Source organism: Colius striatus, chromosome 3 (assembly GCF_028858725.1).
Source record: "Colius striatus isolate bColStr4 chromosome 3, bColStr4.1.hap1, whole genome shotgun sequence".
Lineage (NCBI taxonomy): Eukaryota > Metazoa > Chordata > Aves > Coliiformes > Coliidae > Colius > Colius striatus.
Window position 1 is genome coordinate 60,003,407 of NC_084761.1, and position 13,836 is coordinate 60,017,242.

Here is a 13,836-nt window from a genome sequence, read left to right on the forward strand (position 1 = left end):
ATTCCTATACTAGTTAGTTTATTCAATTTTGGTTTCACCTTGATGCTTTAAACATTAAAACTAGCTAAATAAATAAAACAAAGAGAAATATTGTTCCCCTAAATAAATCTACTTAATTACCTGCATATACAGATCTGACATAGTGGTGGTCAGGTTTTGCAGCTGACAGAATAGTAGTCTTCTAACAGTTTCTGACTTCATTTATCATAAAGAGGAAAAAAATCTTAGAAAAATAACATTTTTTTACTTGCCAAGAGTCTACTTTGGTGTGGGGAAATTCTGGGAAGTTAATAATCTTTGCTCAATGATTGCTAACAGTTTTACACAGTTTCTTCTGATCTTTGGTATATACTGGAGCCAAATTTGCTCTTGGGTTAATCTCTATTTGATATAATTTTCCTTGTTAAATATCAGCTAAGGGCAGGTCTGTAATTGATAAGGTTTTATTTTCTCTGTGTGTAGTTTTTTTGGGGGGAGAGGGATTTGTTTTGTTTTGTTTTTGCATTTGGAGAGGAGAATATATGAATTGAGATACAAAATGAGGTACTTGCCTTTTTTCACTTCCCCCTCAACCCTAGCAGTGAAGCAATAGCAATCCCTGGGTTAGGTGCCAACCTCTGGATTATATGTTGTCGCTTGCTGGTTACAGAGGCTCTGCTGTAGCCTTTTATAGTGGATGTTTTTCAGTTTTTGTGAGGTAGGAGAGAACTGGCCAGCTGTGAGGCTGACTCATAAATTTACTCATGGCTGCTTGAATTTACTGCCTGGTATGTACTCAATTGAAAGCAAATGAAGTGCACTGAGTACAGTGTTTCCCTTCCTTCTTGCCTGTCTTTGGTGGGTGACTTACTAAAGGTTTCCAGCGTTGACTGTCCTGAGATTCGCTTCAGTTTTCTTTCTTTGCTGTGGTCAGCAGCTGGATGTCTGTGCTAAAGAGATTTTTCTGAAGGGGAAGAACTGAGCTGGGTAGTCTGTGTAGGTCGGTGTTTTCTTTTAGAAGATTATTTGCTGCTGCTTCTGGTGAGGCATTTGTAGCCACTGGGCCTCCTGTTATAGGAGGCAACAGGACTAAGGAAGCTCATGGAGGAAAGCCCCTGCCCAGTCAGGTGTTGCAAGTAACTGAGCAAAGGGGAGCTGATGGCAGGAGTTGACGTTAGTAGAGCTCACTTTGGCCTTGCCTTCCCTAGAGAAAGGGAGAAGGAGGTGGGAGCATGCTCCTTTCCTCACTGTCCTGCAAAGACAGCAAAGCAGAAAGGGCAGTATGTCGTGTCCAGATGAGACTGGGCTGCCTCTTTGGCAGCAGAGCTCAAGTATTCTCTCCCTTCTTCTCTTTCCCCCGGTGGAGTGCATCAGATAGCCTACTTATTTGCCAAATGATTCTACATCTCTAGCTCCCTTAAGTATTTTTGGCATAATTTATAATAAATTTGGTTTTGCTTCTGTTGTAAAGAAAAGTAATAAATAGAAATTCCTGAAGAAGAATTGGATATTCCATGTACTTTGAGGAATAGGAGGGACAGCCATGTGACCAATCCAAGCAGAAAAGACTTAACTTCAGAAATGTTTTCCTCCAAACATGCTTGCAGATATGTCTTCCATGGAGGTCAAAGTGAGCAGCTCAAATCAAAGTTAGATTTTATTATTTAATGTTCTAAGCAAGCAAGCAAAACAGCATGAAAAACAGCATGAAAAACAACATGAAAAAAGTCAGCTTTCAGAGAACTTTACATCAAATATTTTATATATTGAATACTTGGGATGCTTGCAGTTGCCCTAATATGTTAAAGGTTTATAGCTTCTGTGTATCTCCTGAGAACAGCAGAAGAGAGGGGAAGCGATGCTGATATTGCTATAGGCTTAGGCTTTCAGGTATCAACATATTTTCCTGCTTATCCCTTATTACTGGCAAGAAATGCAACAAAAGGTAGCAGATTGACTGTTGGATGCACCTTTTCCTCCCACTGATCCGTTTAAGAAGTCCAGAAACCGTTTTGGTTGATAAGGATCAACATTTAGTAAAACCCTACAAGAGCAGTATAGTTGTCTCTTTTTGGTTAATGGTATCTTGGCATTGCTAATCAAGGAGGATCTTTCAGGTGAAAACCAGGTTATTCATTCATAGACATTCAAATCCAGGTAGGTGTCACCTCAGCCATCTCTTCCTTTCAGCATCAACATTTTTAAGATTTACCCTAAGCAGTCAGGTTTGTTCAGTGAAATGTGCCAACTGCTTTCCTAGGCAGAGCCAGTAGAAGTGAGGCAGTGCTGCAAGAACTATCTCTCTCAGCTTAAAAGCCACATGGCCTTAGGGCTTGTTCCTGCTGGAGAGGAAAGAGATGCCAATAAAGGGAGGGATTCAATCTTGCTATGTTTAGATTTGACTTTGGAGTTGGACATGTTGCCAAGACAATTTGCCAGTTGCCCGTACTGATTCAGTAGGAACATTTCAGGTGATTCTGAGCTGCTGTAAAAAGCTCTGGCTCTTGCTGTGCTCCGTAGAGAGGAATAGCATCGGATGGTGTGTTTGTCGGGTACATCAGAATATTTCTGTTCTGCCAGCACCGCATACTTTAGCTTTATGGATTTTAAGCAATCTATGCTGAGGTTGAAACCAAGTGCTTCTGTTGGCATACAGAAAGTCATAGGTTTGATTAAACAAAATGAAAAATATATAGGGATACATAAATTCGGAGTACAAAATTTCAAATATGGCATCATCTCACTGCAGCCTTTCAGCACTCTGCAGGAGGGCCAGGGAGGTCATAAACTGGGTGTAAATGGAGCAATACCTGTTTTCCATCTTATTTATAGTTGCAGAGAAGTAGAGCAAGTTTAGCAGGCCTTATCCAAAACTTCTGTACAGTTGCTGGAAGAAAGCTTTTTCTTAGACCTTAGTGATTTTTACCATTTTTGGATCTTTTTTAATTATCCTGATACGTGGCAGCCTTTTAAGACCAGTCATTTATTTTTAATTTTACATATTGTCCCTTCTGCTTGGCACACCTGCAATAAAACTAATGTTAGCTTTGGGAAAGGAGATTAATTTGATTGCTTCCTGAGTTTTATTTTCCTTTTTTTTTTTTTTTTTTAAATCAGGAATCTGCACAGAGATAGAGCTGAAGTAAAAACAGAGTGATAAACTTTCTGGATAGTCATAGATACAAGATAAACACATCATGCTAGGGAAATAAAAGATGGACCTAGGTTTGAGGATGAATGCTGCCAGGTAACAAGGTGCATCCTTTAAACAACAACGAAAATGTCACTGAAGATAATTTCTGCTAGGGAGAACAAAAACTGAGTTATTTTCCAGCATAACGAGACGTTCTTCCAGAGTATTTTAAAATAAAATGAAATTTTAAAAATACAGCTCTACTGGGTCTGACCAGAGATAATTTTTCTTGACAGTCTTGTCTCTAGCTCTAGAGAGTAACTTATTCTTGGGAGAAAACATACAAGATTGGACCAAGTGTCATTCCTGGCAACCAGTAGTCTGGGACACTTGAGCCAAAAATTGCAACAGGATTGTCATGGTTCATAAACTTTTTTTCTATGCATAGACTTGTATTTTACATGCATTTATACTCTCAGAATTTATGACATCCTGAGTCATTGACTTTTCCAGGCTGAAGAACGTGGTGTTTGTTTAACCTCTCCTCCCGGATACTGTCACGTAACTCTGTTACTCTGCCACCCTGTGATACAGGAATATCTGAGGTGGATGCATTAAGTTACTACGTAAAGGTTTCATATTATTTCTTTATTATTCCTACCATTCTATCTGCCCTTTCATTTAACTCTGAGCTAAAATGCTTAGAGCTGTCCACATTTGACTCCATGATTTTTTTTTTTAAGGGACAATGCCAAGTTTAGGGTCTGTCACTGAATATATGCACTCAGAGTTATCTAACACTCCACGTACATTCATTTGCCCTTGCAATGAGCTCTCCTGACAACTCATTTCCTTGGTAGTATCCTTGAGTTATTCTGCAGCCATTTATAGTCATTTTAGCTGCAACTACCAAGAACGTTTTTATTGTTCAGTAATGACCTGGAAGAGGAGGTAGACAGCTTGGCTCTCAACACAGACACTTATGCTGTTACAGTCATAGAGCTGCTTAAAAAAATCAGAATGAATGGACAGTTTTCATACTTGGCAGTTATTAATCCAAGAGGTCTTCCATTTTACCCTGCCATACTTTGAAGAAGAACTTTGCTTGTAAAGAAAGCAAACAACCTCATCAAAGGCTTTGGAAATTCAGTTGCTGTCTTAGTAGGCTTACCTGTGTCCCCATAGTTTTTTATTTCTTCGAAAGATAATATTTTTCTGCAGCATGGCTTTCTTCTATGAAAGCTGTATCTATGGCTTACTAATTTTGTTATTTTTTTTCCTATCTTCTTTTCAACACAGAAGTCAGACGTAGTGGCATGCAATTGTTTAGCTCCCCAGGACCCTTTGATAAAAATTGGTGTCATGTTTTCTTCCTGTTTGTTTGATAACGAGGCCGGTGTCAGCAATAGTTATACACCATAGTAGTTCACCAGTCAGTGTAGGTAGCGTTCTTTTGGGAATAGTGGGTTTATTTAAAAAAATGAAAAAAGCATTTAGACTATTCAGAAAAATCCAGTAGAAGCTATCATGCCAATATCTGTTTTCTCCAAATTATTAAGTCTGTAAGCTTTAGGTAGCTGAAGACAGGAGCAATATAGTGGGAAGTATGATTGTACGCTTGCCCTGTTTTTGTTCTCTTCTCTGAGTAGCTGGCATTGGTCACTGCTAAGAGTTCAATGGAAATACTTAATTTAGCTTTCCTGCTTCTGAAATGATCTCTTTTCATTTTGATCATCTATCAGACCAAGAGACTTACTGGCAGGAATCCTACTTGAGGTGTTTGAAAAAAAGAATAGTAACTCAATAACAGTTTTTGTACTTCAGTAAGCTATTCTCAAACTTTTTTTTTTCATCTATCATATTATTTATATTCAGTTTGCTCATTTTTGTTTTACTTGTTTGGACACCACCCTGTGACAAAACGTCTGTCTTGCTACTAACAGTGTCTGGTTTTTAATCATACTGGCTTTCCCTAGTTCCTGTCTGGGCTTTTTTTATGATTAATGATAAACTCTCACAGCTTCTAATATGGTGTCTTTGAAAAAGCTCCATGCTACCTGAAAGCATTTTACCCTTAGTTTATCCTTTCAGTAAGCCAAATCACTTCTTTGTAGTTCACCTTTTCAAAAGGTGGTGCTATTAGGACACCTTTCTCTTGGCACTAGAACTTCATTGTGCTGTGGCCACAGTTAAAGCCTGGCTTCTACACAGGTACATCTTCAGCCGAGGTCCACTTTGTGCTGAGGACTCAGTGTTCTGCTTCTCTTGTGGGTTCTGCCCCCTGGAAAATTAAAAATTGTTCATGTCTACTCGGCCACACGACTAAGGGTATGAGATGCTGAATGAGTCCTTGGGCCAGGCCTCTTGTTGTGCTTCTTCCAGTCTGTTTTATTACTTTCCATGGTATAGCTAAAGGTAGGCATGGCAAAGCAGGCACAGTGCTGGCCAAAGGGACATTTGTAGTTGTAGGTAAAAGCCTAACTGAAGAAATCTGCTTGCAAAATCAGTCCTCCAACTCAATAGGTTTAAAATAGAGACCCAAGTGCAATGATTATCACTCTTTTAATATGCCTGTCATATCAGTGAAAAATGTTCTTTCTTATACTTTCATGGAAGAAAACATTCTGCTGCATAACTATCTAAGCAGAACAGGTTGTATAATAATCTCAATATATTTTAAATTAATACTAATACAAATCCCAGTGTAAATGTCATCATTGTGTGTTGTCCTGTCTCTGATATGGCAGAGTCAAACTGCATTTTGCTATTTAGGTCATTATTCTAAATTGATCCTTGCAGGATGTAGCTTTATGCTTTTTATTCCCAGAGGCTGTTGTTAATAGCTCATTTGTGGGAGAGAAGTTATTCATTTTGAGTTGGATGCTTTTTCACAGTCAGGATGATGGATGTGCCCTTGGTAAAACAACGCTGGCTACTCCAGATCACCTTCGCCTTTGTGTACTACTTGGAAGTGGCTTCCAGCAGCATATGCTCTGCCATTTTTCCAGGGGCTGAGATTAGGCTGGCTGGCTCACCATAGTTCCCTGGATCCTCCTCCTTGAAAGTGGTCATGGCATTTGCCTTTGCTAGTCCTCAGGAACCACTGTCAGGCACCAGGACCTTGTAAAAATGGTAGCGCATGACCTCAAAATCACAGCACAAGCTCCCTCAGTGCATTCCGATGCAGCTCATGTGGTCCTGTGGACTTGTGCTGCATTTATCTCATTTGCTGTGATCTGTCCAGTGAAGTGGTCACCAATCCACGCTTCCTCTGTAGTGGATATTCCTTCACTTCTGCAGACTTTTCCACTATACACAGAGTCTTGGGAGGTGTGACAGCAAACCTTGCAAGTAAAGACTGAGGGAAACCAGATGTTGAGTGTCTCAGTCTTTCCTGTGTCCTTTGAGACTAAGTTGCATCTCATTCAGCAGTAAACATGTCTTGTCTTTAGAATTCTTTTTGCCTACAAGCATGTGGGAATTGGCCGTTGCTGTATTTTGAAGAGGTTGTCCTTAAAGACTTATATTCCTGGGCCCTCTTTGGCAAGATTGTAACACCTGAAGTCACGAACTTCTTATGACAGATAGGAAATGTTTAATAATGGTTTCACTATGGAAGAGTCAAAAAGGAAGATAAAACTTCCTGATGGACAAAACCACTGATGACTACAGGTCATCTACTAGCTGTCTGGTGTATGGCTCATATCAAGAGCTGCACCTGGTTATGCAAGACCAAAGAATCTATATTCAGTATTTCTAAAAAAATATTTATCTATCATGCATTTGTTGCAATTGTCTCTTTGCAGTTTCTTTTCTCTCAAAAGTGCTAGGAAACAATGCAAATTTTCCTTTATGAAGTTCATTTTCTCAGCAGAATACTCCAATCAACATTCACCAGTTGCACTGGTACATTTTGCTTGACTTGGGACATGATTTTATTGCACTTCAGGTTGAAATTTAAGTCAAGAAGCATTCTCTCAAAGTATATTGTAAGTGATGCTCTGTGAAACTCCCTATCTGTCCTATTAACCAACTTACATTACTGTGAAGCCCTTAAGCCAGAGATATGCATGCTGTTGATAATATTTCATGCCAGGGTAATTAACTGTGTTAGCTGTAAGAAAGGATCAGTGCTCATCATGCTTTCCTCAGTCTTGATATGCATTTGTGATTCAGCCCATGGAGGACTTGCTTACAAACTGTTTTTACTGACCCAGAGGTTTTCATTTTATGTCTGTGTTTAAGCTAGATTCTTTTTTTGGCAGATTCTTTTGACAAACATTGTAGGACTTTTATCATAGAATGGTAGGGGTTGGAAGGAACCTTTAGAGATCATCTAGTCCAACCCCCCTGCAGAAGCAGAGTCACCTAGATCAGGTCGCATAGGAACATGTGCAGGCGGGTCTTGAAGACCTCCAAGGAGTGGTTTGACTGGGAGAGGAAGCATCATGACTGTGTGTGAATCTTTATGGCACATGACAAATTAATCTTTTACTGGATCTTTCTTCCCCAATATGACAATAGATAATTGCTATCTGCTCATGAGCCAGACTGCTGTCTGCGTGAGCCAGACTTTCAGCTGCATCACCTACATGCATCTCTTAGTCTGATCGAGGCAAAATAAATACTGTGTTTTTTCCTTCTGTGGATTATCCAGTTTAAATTTTGCTTTTTAATGACATTGCTGTTACGGGGCATGCCCTCCAGGGCAGTGCAAATTCATACTTGAATAATTGGGTCTCTTGCCATGGTCACCTTTTTACTTCAAACAGAAGAGGTGGCAATCAATTTCTGTTGAAAAACCTGAAAAAGTAGCTCTTTCTTTCTTGAGTGTAATGCTCCTTGTGTATGAAAATGTATTTTTGGACAACTGTTTTTGCAGCTCATGACATTTTATAAAATAAATCAAAAAGGTGCAAGAATTGGCGTGTTTTTAAAAATTGTACATGTGGCTTTGAAGGGTATTTGGTTTATTTTTTTATTATTCTTAGTATAAGCAGAGACGGGGATTCTTGCCAAAAATACTTCTGACTTAATACACATGTGTAGAGCTGTGTATTAACAAAGCAGAGCTGTTAGTAAAGATGTTTTTTACTATCGTAGTTTATGGCAACAGCTTGGACCCCTTGGTCAGTCCTAGTGCTATTAAAAGGATCAAAATGTATAGAAAATTTTTAGTGCTGGACTGGAGTAAAAAATGTACCAAACCCTTTAGTTGTAAACAGTTGCTCAGCGTATGAAATAAGGCAGATGAATCTTGGCTCCTCATTAGAAATTGATGTTCTTTTTATTGTGGGCAAGTAACATGAGTTTAATATGTTCTCTTACAGTAAGTAGTTAATCGTCCACTCAGTTTTGTCATAGCTAAGGAGAGTGAATATAAAAGCTCTGGAGTGGAGCCTGCTTTCTTCAGGAATATGATTAGTTCCTTAATGATAGCACAGTGCAAATTACATATTTGTTACTGTTATAGAAAAAAAGATTTCTGTAATTACTATTGGTATCTGTGTCACTGGAAATGGAGCATTAGGGACTTGGTTTTATTTCATATGGTACCTTGGGAAAATCTTTTATTTAAATGCCACATAGTACACTGGAACTGTTCTGTAACCAAGAAAACTAATTTTATGGTATGCACATAAATTTTGTGTGCTTCAGTGAGAGCTGGGGTTGAGAATCAGGTGAATTATAGTGGTCACACTAAATCAGGAAGGCAGGCTTTGCACTGCAGGATGTCAGGTACCTTACTCCTGGCAAGACTCCTGGAGGAAAGGAAAAAAAAAAATGATGTTTAAAATGTAATTAGCCATGTGTTGTAAGAGCATCTCCTTGTGGTCATGAAAGATTTGAATTCCAGGCATTGGCTTTAAAGCAAAACCAAGCATTTTCTGTTAAGGTTTCAGGTCCCAGTAGTGAAAGCTACAGTGAAGGTGCATCCTCTATCTCTCTAGTGTTGTCTGATTGCATTTCAAATCTTAACAGGGAAAAAAGTTCACCCAAAAAGTACAAAGAAGTTGGCAGAGGCACCAAGTGTGTTATACATAGCTTGATTTACTTACCTATGTGTATGCATCCGAAATGAGATCTGAACGGGACTTCCTACTCAGCAAAAATGTGTATAGCACAGTGTCTGGAATATATTTAAATTCTGCCTTAGATGTTGACTTTGAAGGAGGGGACAGAGAAAAGTCTAAGAGCAGCACCTGCTTGTGAAACCCTCCAGGTGCTGACTTGCATCATAGAAATTTGAGGGCAAATGGAGGTAGCATTCTGTCAAATGAGTTGTAATCTGAACATGAAACTAAAAAAATTAAATTAACTTCTTATGCTCTGTCTTGCTGCTGTTAACCAGAACTTACTGTGGTCGGCATTTAAGTAAACTTCTGTGAAAGTAGTTATAATTCAGTCCAGCTGAGCATGGACAGGAGCTTCATATCAGCTTAATATCTGATGGGCAAGGCAAGGTGGAAATAAAATCTTGCTGTGGAATGGAGCCCACTGCCCCAAGTTTCTTTCTAGCCTTTTGTTTGTTATATTAGGTAAAGCCTTGTCAGAGTTTTACAAATCCAAAGTAAGTCCACAGCCTGGACTCTCTTGAGCTATATGTAAGTGAATCACAGGATCATTTTGGTTGGAAAAGAGCTTTGAGATTGAGTCCAACTGCTAACCTCACACTACCCAGCCCACCACTATACCATGTCCCTCAGAACCTCATCAACATATCTTTTAAGTGCCTCCAGGGATGGTGACTCTACCACCTCCCTGGGCAGCCTGTTTTAATGTCTTAACAACCCTCTCAGTGGAAAAGTTCTTCCTAATCTCCAATCTAAACCTCCTCTGCCACAACTTGAGGCTGTTTACCTCTTGTCCTATCACTTGGTTGAAGAGACTGACCTCCACCTCACTACAACCTCCTTTCAGAAATGTCTCCTCTCAGCCTTTTATTCTCCAGGTTAAACAACTCCAGCTCCCACAGCTGCTCCTCCAGGTTCTTCAGACCCTTCACCAGCTTCATTGCCCATTTCTGGATACTGTCCAGTACCTCCGTGTTCTTCTTGTAGTGAGGCACCAAAAACTAAACACACTCTTTGAGGTGCAGCCTCACCAGGCCTAGTACAGGGGGATAATCACTTCCCTGGTCCAGCTGGTCACACTATTTCTGATACAAGCCAGGATGCCATTGGCCACCTGGGCACACTGCTGGCTCATATGCAGCTGGCTGTTATTTAACGCCCCCAGGTCCTTTTCCGCAGGACAGCTCTCCAGCCACACATCACCAAGCCGGTAGCGTTGCAAGGGTTTGTTGTGGCTGAAGTGCAGGACCTAGCACTCAGCCTTGTTGATCCTCATACAATTAGCCTCAGCCCATCAATCTGAATCTCTCAGTGGGGAAATGACAGGAGTTGCTACATGCAGTGAGTTATAGCTGCTTCCTTGTGTTTTCTGAGGATGTATCTCTAGCTGCTGCTAGAAGGGGGAGGGGAGTGCATGACCTCAAACTGTTCTTGTTCAGCTAACCCACAGCAACATCCGGTACAAGGGATGGGCTTTGCCTGGTCACCTCACTGCAGTAGTATGCAGTGTGTCATGGTGCTGGAGAAGGGATGGAGACATGAGGGAAGGTACTGCACTGCTTTAAACCAAAGCAGGAAAGAAGAGGGCTTTGACTCCATTTTTGTAAAGGGGCTTCCAATTCCCTAAGGAAGAGAATTTATTTTAGCAGCCCTCCTGCCCCGTGGTGTTTATTTCTTCAGGTTTTTCAGTGTTGGGCAAATGATAGGACAGGAATCTTCTGATTAAAAAAACAACCCAAAGTCTATTATATTGATTTTACTGTTAGCCCTAATGCTGGGTCTTGTACAAACCTTGACCTGAATTCAGATTGTGGCACTTAACAGAGATTTGATAGGGGATGTAGTTTGTGCTTCCAGGAACACTAATAATAAAATTTAGTCACATGGCCTTGCAGGCTATTTCATGAATGGAAGTAGTCAAAGCTTGTAGCTATTGTAAAAATAGGAAATGCTTTTTCAGCATAGGTTTAAGCTGTTGGGTAATGTGTAGGAGAGGTTTTACTCTTGTCCAATGAATGGTAAAAAAAAATCTAGCTGATCAAACTGTCCTTCTTTGGTGGTCTGTTCACATCTCTTCCAGAGCTCCTGTTTTGTAAGTTAACTGCTACAATATTAATATTGATGCTGACGATACATAAAAATTCCCTGCAAGTAACAAATTTGTAAGTAACAAATGCAGTATTAACATTAGATTTACTGAGTCGTATCTTAACAAAGAAATGTCCAGTTCTGTAGTCTGTTTCTACCTGCCCTAGACTTAAGCAATGATTCCACTGACTTGCAAGCATCGAGCAGCCAGTCTCAGCTAGGGCTGTAGATGCAGTTCACTGCAGTAGTCATAATAAATAGATTATTTAAAATAGCAAGGAGCCCTGAATTCACTATTAAAGTTCATAAGCCGTGTGTTCTCTGATGAATGACTGTCTTCTTATAAGAACAGGGCTTACTAGAAAAGAAAACTAGAAATGAAAACAGAGCTCCTAACTTAGTTTTAAGTTTTTCTAGTGCTAGACCCTCTGAAAGTGAGAAAAATGCATGCACTATAAAGCAGTTGTCAATAGGTGATAATTGATAACACTATGAATCTCATACCACGTTAAACATGAAATAAAACTTAAAATTTTAAATTGTGAACAGTTTTATATTAATGGAGAAGAGAGATTCCTGTTTTAATGTCAATTACAATTTCAGCACAAATGCTAAATTGAAACCTTCAGCTTTGTACTAATTCATGGCTCTCAGCTTGAAACAACTGAGCTTAGGAGGAGGATGCTGGAGTAGTTACAGGAATGTGATGGCAACTGCCTGCTATCTCAGTGAAATCTGTGCTGCTATATTTTGGTCTGAGCACACAAGTAGTGCCTTAAATCCAGAGGGAAGACTGATGTGCCAATGGTAAGCACAGGTGCTGGTTAGATTGTTGACCTGAGAGAGATGGAGTCAGTTGTGGTCATGATAGCTGTTACTTTTCTCTGGAACTTAGGTGCTGTTATCCTAGGGGAGTTAGGAATTCAGAATGGCATGAGAAGCACTTTTGTTAGATCGAGATCTCATATTGTCCTCTATGTGTCTATATGATTGCAGCTCACCCTTGAATTGTTGTCAAGGTCTTCTCTTTGTTCACTTCTTGCATTTTTGCTTGATGTCTGGATTACTCTTCTAGGAGAAGCAGATTCTAGCCTGGACTATTTTGCCCTGAGGAAATTTGAGCTCACATCTGCGGCTGCAGTGGTGGCTAGCAGGGAGCCTGTACAGTCATTCGATTCGCTGGAGTATGTACTCATGACGATGTTTGTGGGGCCAGGGGACGTAGGTAAGAGCAAGTCAATGAGTAGAAAGCTGTAATAGCAGAAATTTCCTCAAGGAGTGCTCCAGTCCAGATATCTGGTTTCTTGTGCAGAGGAGTCCCCTGCAAAAGGGCTCTTCTCCTGCTGTGGCTGGTGCACAGCTTTGTCACAGAGGGGCAGAAATGTACGTGTGGCACACTCTCCAACAGTGCTTTTTCCTCCCAGGGGTGGAGAGAGAGTAGAACTAATTCACACTTTAAGTATGTAAGCTAATAGTCAGGAAAAACATTACTCACCCTGTTTCTCCATTAGATCACTACTGTGTCTCTCAAAAGGTTTCTTCTCGGCCCAATCCAACGATGTTTTTGCTCAGTAATGGAAGTACTGATTCAAGGACGGGAAGTTTTTATTCATAGACTGATCTGAGTGTGTTGCTTGCTTTCAACCATGAGTTCCCTGAGGAAAAATTAAGCAAACAGAGCTGCTACTCCACTGCAATGCCTCCCAGGGAAGCTGTTGCCAGCCCTTCACAGATGTGTGCACACCTGCTCCTGCTTGCCCCATACAGTAAGTCTTCACAGGGGTCAGGATAAGTAATGTAAAGTTCTAGAAGGAAGGCTAGTTTAAGGATGCTACCCTCTCATTCAGGTATATCTGCTGCAGTATGCCACCCTCTCAGCTATGCCAGTAAGAATTCAAGAATAACTTTTTTTAAGATTTGTTGACTAATTTCATTCACAGCATATCACCACAGCTGGCCTGCAGGCTGCAGCTGAAGGGACACCATGCTACTGTACATAGGCAGGACAGCACCCAGGGGATGAAGCTAGAAGGTGAATCATATTTAAATCCTTTTGTCCCAGACTCTTCTGTACTTTGAATCTGCCTGTACCAACTTTCAGTAGCTTGCTGCTTTTGCCTGGATGCTCATGTCTACTTGACCCTATCGTAAAAAAATGCAGCACGAGTCTGGAGATTCAGTCCTATTATTTTCCTTTTCTAGTGCCTAAAATTTACAGGGAAACTAGTACTGTAAAAGTCATCTTCAAACAGATGGAAAATGCATTTATGGTGTCTTGGTATTCAGTTTGCCAACCACTGGATGTCAGTGGTGCTCCACTGGAGAAACGCTCTTTCCCTGTGGATGTGAATGAAATGAGGGCTGAGGCTCCTGGTTTTTGTCATGCAGATACACTAGCAACGTTTATGTTTCTTGGAAAAAATTGCCTCAAGATTAAAATATTTATTAATTTCACACATCTGAAACAACCACCATGTTTCAAATCTCTCATTCTCAATGCGAGAGTAGAGACAAGATTGTGCATAGGAGTTACAGCAATTTGTTGGAGCTTATGGGCTCAAT

The 13,836-nt window shown here is 40.3% G+C and overlaps 1 protein-coding gene across 2 annotated transcripts in view; it reads left to right on the forward strand.

Moving 5' to 3' along the window:
- Positions 1-13,836, forward strand: part of GALNT7 (polypeptide N-acetylgalactosaminyltransferase 7) — a 73,917-nt gene that overhangs the window by 30,619 nt on the left and 29,462 nt on the right. The window lies entirely within an intron of this gene.